The 6,018-nt window shown below is 34.1% G+C and overlaps 1 protein-coding gene across 1 annotated transcript in view; it reads left to right on the top strand.

Moving 5' to 3' along the window:
• Window positions 1-6,018, top strand: part of LOC106689497 (mucin-2) — a 125,704-nt gene that overhangs the window by 7,628 nt on the left and 112,058 nt on the right. The gene's annotated exons all lie outside the window — the stretch shown is intronic.

The raw sequence follows: 6,018 nt of genomic DNA, 5'->3' as shown, positions 1-6,018 counted from the left end.
CTGTGAGGTTTAAATTCTCCCGAGCTACTCTCCTGGTTTTTTCCCTCTCCAATTTTCCCCGGACTTTTTCCCATAACTTTTTTCTAGTGACATGATTATTACTTATCTCATCACCGTCCCCCACCGTGCCCTTGTAGTCCCGCCGGATTCCACAAAGCCCGAAAAGCATCTCAAACGGCGAAAACCCCGTAACGGTGTGCACCGAATGATTGTATGCCGCAATTGCCTTTGGCATTGCCACGTCCGGTTCCAGCCCTTGGTCTGCCTGGTACAATCGAAGGTGATCGCTCAGCGTTCGTTCCGTTAAGCCGCTGTACGCCTCCTCTACTTTTGCGGTGTCCTGGTGTGTTGAGGTGCCATATAACATCTAGCTCCTTCATTTCCTTTCGTATCAAAGAGTTGTCAAATTCTCTTCCCCCATCCGATGAGATGCGTTCGGGAACTCCGTAGAACTGAAACCACAAGCGGAGAGCTGCCAATACTGCTTCCGAAGACTTATCTTAAACCTGGTGCGCCATTGCGGCCTTACTGAAGAGGTCAATCATGGTCACCCATTTGTACCCCTTCCATGTGAATGTGTCGATTTGAGTCGATAAATATTTGAGTGGTGCATCTGTGGTAGGTGTCTTCTCCTGTCTTCCTTTAGGCGGATGTGTGTCGCACTTAGTACATAGACAAACCTCGCAGCTTCCTATCACCTCTGATAGGAATCTGTTTATCACGCCATAGCCGCTTGATCTTCTCCCAAACGGTTTCGTTGCCAACATACAGGTGATGTTTTTCTCCAGGCTTCGAAGAATTCTTCAAAATTCTACAGATCTGGTCATTCTTCACACCTGGTTCCGACCAGATTGTCGTTATTTTACTTCTCCCGTACTCACCATGTTTAATTTTGGTAACTCCGGTGGTTTTTGTATTCCAAATAATTTGCCTCTTCTTGTCATTATTTCCTCAATTTCCTCTATATCTCCTGGTCTTTCTTCAGCCAAGCTCTCGCTATTCGAAGATTCTTCCCAACCATCTTCTTCCGCTTTATCCTGGTCTTCCTCTCTAGGCGTCCATTCCCTCATGACACCGGACGGTTCCCCATTTTCTTGTTCCAAGGCGTGGTTATGGCTTGAGACAACCAATCGGCCACCACATTTTCTTTGCCCGGTTTATATATAACCTCTAGAAGCTCCTTCCAGCGAGTTATCCTGGTTGACGATACCTTCAGTTTCCCCACACACTGGAGTGGTCTATGGTCAGTATGTACCTTGAACCTTCTGAAAAGATTGTTTCTTTTTACTATTAGAAGACAATTGTTTGTTGTATTTAAGTGTACCAATATCATTATTTTTTGTTATTAATTTTACTTTCCTCTTTTATTAAGAAGCATTATTCTTATCTATTTATTTTATTATTTTTTTTTCTTTTAATAAGATCATTTTATATAGTTAGGGGTGTCATTTGTATGGCTATACCCCCTCATAATCAACTGTTAAAAAATATATATAATATAAGTTATATCAACCATGTAAGGCCCACCTGGGCTATGTGGTATAAAAATAATATATACTGCAATCTCAATAAGTACGCTGAAGTATTCTCATCTCGGCATGACAGAAATGTTTTTTCTACTCTCTTTCCTTTTCTTTTTTTTTTCTCTTTGTTTTAGGAAGTTTTAGTACTGCAGATATGAGATGTACTGTCATGTAGAGAAGTAATTTTTTTTTTCTTTTCCGTTTTGTTATCAAAGGGAACTGGTGTATATAGTTTTAGTGATTAATAAGTGAACATTTAGAGTTATGTTTCTTAGCGTTGTAAGGTTCTAATTACTTGTAATTTTTTTTTTGTTTTTTATGTGTACAAAGTTAGTTTTACTGTATATTTATACTTCGTATGTCCAGTGTCTGTTTCTTTTTAATATTATGTATTTTATGACATCTTTGTATCTCTTATTTTTGAGTTTACGAAACCTGTTCATAAGCTAGTATGGGGGAATTATGGTATGATTGGCCATACTATTAGTTTTAATCCTAACTTCCCCTATTAACAAACATAGGAATTATATGTAAGAGTTAAGAGTGACAATAAAGTAGTATTATTTCTGCAGTCGTGTGAGTTTATTCTCTGCCCCTTTTCTTCTTTTTTTATTGTTGTCGGAGTTAACCTCACTTAAGTTATATATAAGTAATTATATTCATGTTTTACTTCATCTGTTCTATATTATATTTTTTTCTACAATTTAAGTATGACCTCATCGTTAATTTATTGTACATATTAAAATTATATAGATTTAAAGCATTATTACCAGTTATGTCCTTTTTAAAAGATGCGCTTAATTTGATTATTGAACAATTGGATATTCATTTCTTTTACAAGAGACATTTTTCTCGCTGAACCCGTATTTTTCTCAATGATAGAAAATTTACACCGTATCTCTTATTATTATTGATTTAATAACAGATCGGCCTGTTGGGTCTTACAGAGGGGTATTGTCTCATATAAAATACACCCCTAACACTATACACAACGTAAAAAAAAAAAAAATAAAATAAATAGGTAAATATATCTATTATACATTTAAAATATAAATATATTAATTTTCTTTATAATAAATATGTTAGTTTGGCGCAAAAACAAGTTGATGAGTCCGGCCTTCTTAACCAGCAACCTCAAGAAGTTTCTGTCTTGTGCTGCCTCCCCACCAATCAGCAGCTACACAGTCAATCCATCGAAGTCGAGGGCGGCCAACTTTCCTTCGGCCATGGACTATCTCCGTCAGTAATATTATAGGAGTTTCCTGTTCCTTTAACCTAGCCACATGTCCAGCATATCTCAGACAATATCGTTTCACAAGACTAACAACGTCAGGCTCGCTAAAGAGGTTAAGAAATATATTCATATATTTATTAAAAATATAAAAATATATTTCTTAATAAGAGAGAAAAGTATCGTTAATGACAAAAATAACGACATTCGTAAACCTAACATAACATATAATAGCCTTTTAAGGGGAAAAAAACTGCACCACCAAATGCTTTTTCTTTCAAAGTAAGGTATAATAAAAATATAAATTAAACAGATACAAATTTATTAATAAATAATAACATAATAATAATAATAATAACAAATAAAAAAACGAGCCTCACAAAAGTGAGAGAGAAAAAAAAATTCCATAAGCGTTGTAATAGTTTTTCATGTTATATGTTAGAGTTGCTAGATGAATGATAACACTGTAGTCTTTTGCGCGCATCATTCACCTTTTAATACTGGACAATAATATGACTTATTTCATACTCAACTTTTATAAGGATAAAATTATCTAATCCATTGACCTCAAATGAAAAATGCTCGTCTGTCACCTTAAGGCCACTGGAATAAAAACTCAAGAGCGAATAAATTAGCATGATATGTCAATAATAATGAATATAATGCTCTATTACAATGGATATAATGCTCTATGATAATTGATTATTATCGATTGTATTATAGTCCAGGCATGAAAGAAAACAAAAGGTTAGGTAGTTGGGATTTTTGTATATGCTGTTTGGTTTTGGATTAGCATTAAAAATCGGAATTTTCAAACGGGAAGTTGGATTATTCAAGGAAAACTCCAAAATTTTCTTTAATTTTTCATTCCATGCTCAATCCATATGGAGCAATCTACCGCGCCAAAAACATCATACATGTTTTTAAAATAGAGTGAAATTACTGAAATTCGAGGTCCTAAAAGATACGTTTAATAATACTCAAGATAGAGTTTAGAAAAACGAAAAATTACTGGATTATAACCCGTTTAATATATAATTTCATTGAAAAATGAAAAATTCATACACATTACTATCTGGCAATGAACTACTTATCATTTTCCGGAGTTGTAAGGACATCAGGAAACGTATTTGGCTCACATCCTATTCGCCTGTCAGTCGTAAAATTTGCATCATGTCCGATTGAAGAACTAGAAAACCTTCACTTGTTTTGCTGACCGACATAGAAGCCATCGGGAAATTTCAATCTGCCAAGTGTGAAAAATCAAATCGATCATCGACGAAGGATATGTAACTTGTTAATACCTATATGCTGTATTTCCAAGTAATGCAATAATTGATTCGAAATTATACGAGAATAAATAACGATTGTTTTATGTCTCATATTTATATATGATTAGTGACTTTTTTTATTCATCCCCCTTGGCCTAAAAAATAATTGAACATTTATTTTCCCTCCAAGTTCTAAAAACTTTATGATTTAGCTATTTCCTGAGATTTATGGGGAAGGTCAAGTACTTCTGAAAACAAAACTTGAATTTTTTGTGCGAAGGTAGGGACAACACACCAATACCATTTCTTTTTTTACTACATTCTTCTCTTCCTCTTCCATTTCCATAGGTAGTTTATTCTTATAAATTAAATTGCTTTCCTTTCTCCAGTCCATTTATTACAACTAAATTTCTTATATCCCGCAAGAACGTTTATTGTGTTAATATGTTTTCTAAATTCGTCTCTGTCTGTGCAGCCTCTATTGTTAAATTTACGTTTTTGAAGTTCTACTGTGAGTTGTTCATTGAAAAATACCATACTTCAGTATTTCTTTAAAAAATAGATTTATTGATTATAAAAAAATAAACGAATAATGAATAGATTTTTAAATGCCTCGATATGCACAGACTGATATAGCTGACACGGATACTCTCATAGCAGCTCTTAAAAAGATACATGTCAATTATTGAAACAATTGCAAGTAATTTCTGTATCTGATTATTATATTAAGTGGTGCATACTGATTATTTCCAGTGATGGAACCGGTAGGTTAGATTTAATTAAACCTACATGTTTGCTGGAAGACAACAATCCGGAAGAACAGCTAATGTCAATAGATCACATTCCTTGACCGTTAAGGTTTGCCCTCTCCCCTTCTCTAGGCGTGGTACCACGGACCACTGGCCTCCAATTTATGATTTTTTTTTTTCAGAATGATCTAAATTATGACCACTTAACTAGGAGGAAATCCATAGGATAAACAATTTATAGACCACACGGCAGACTATAATTTATGGTATTTATTTGAATTTTTCTATGGAAAAAAAAATCCAAATTGAAAGTCCATCTTATAATTCAACCTATTATTATATTTTAGTCTTATGATGTCAATTTTTTTTGTCACTAAACTGTTTGTTTTTGTTTTTTTATATAAGGCTATTTATTCGTTATGGGTTTCGACTATGAGCAATCATAAGACAAATTATTGATTACTTTAGAATTTTTTAATATATTTGTTGCGGCCAACATATGGTCCACAAGAAACATATGATTTTTATAAAGTCAAAAACAAAACAACTACTCTCTATTGTTTTTTATATTGAAAATTAACAGACAACTTCTTAACGTCTCACCGCACACACGTATCGTCTCCTTCATCTTCGACAGCTGAATCATCTTAGCCACGGCGGGCGGACTTCAACTCATCCTCCAAGAGGACAAGACGGGCGGACGTACGTCCCTTACGTCCCTACTTCCACGAGAACATCCTCTCAGAACAACCTCAACCGGGGCCCCACCAATCACCGGTGAAATAAGACTTTTTTTCTCTCTTTTTGTCTAATTAATTTAATTTTGTAATAGTTCTAAGATTTTTTTTTCTAGTTTGTATATTTTTTGTGTTCGATTAATTTTATTTTGTAATATTATTAAGCTTTCTTTTTTTTCTTCTAGTTTGTATATTTTTTGGTTTCTTTAATTATGTTTACTTATTTGAAAATAAAAAATAACAAAATTCGACCATTTCTTTTCTTTTCACGGTTGGGCTAGTAAAGGTTTCTTCTGAATTCGGATAGGGGCCGCCGTAACAATATTTAATTGATTGTAAGTTACGGTATGAGTCAGCTGTTATTTCGATGTCAGCTGACTGAGGGGATCAGCTGATCGAGGGTATATAAGCGATGTAGCGAACACAATAAAGATAGTATTTTACAGCAGTTCAAGCGAGTTAGATCTTATTCCTTCTTCTCTTTTTTGACATTGTGCTTTCGCCAAT

This window comes from Halyomorpha halys, unplaced genomic scaffold, assembly GCF_000696795.3.
Source record: "Halyomorpha halys isolate HHAL.00 unplaced genomic scaffold, Hhal_1.1 Scaffold1380.1, whole genome shotgun sequence".
In the NCBI taxonomy this organism is placed as follows: Eukaryota; Metazoa; Arthropoda; class Insecta; order Hemiptera; family Pentatomidae; genus Halyomorpha; species Halyomorpha halys.
This window is presented reverse-complemented; position numbering and strand designations above follow the sequence as displayed.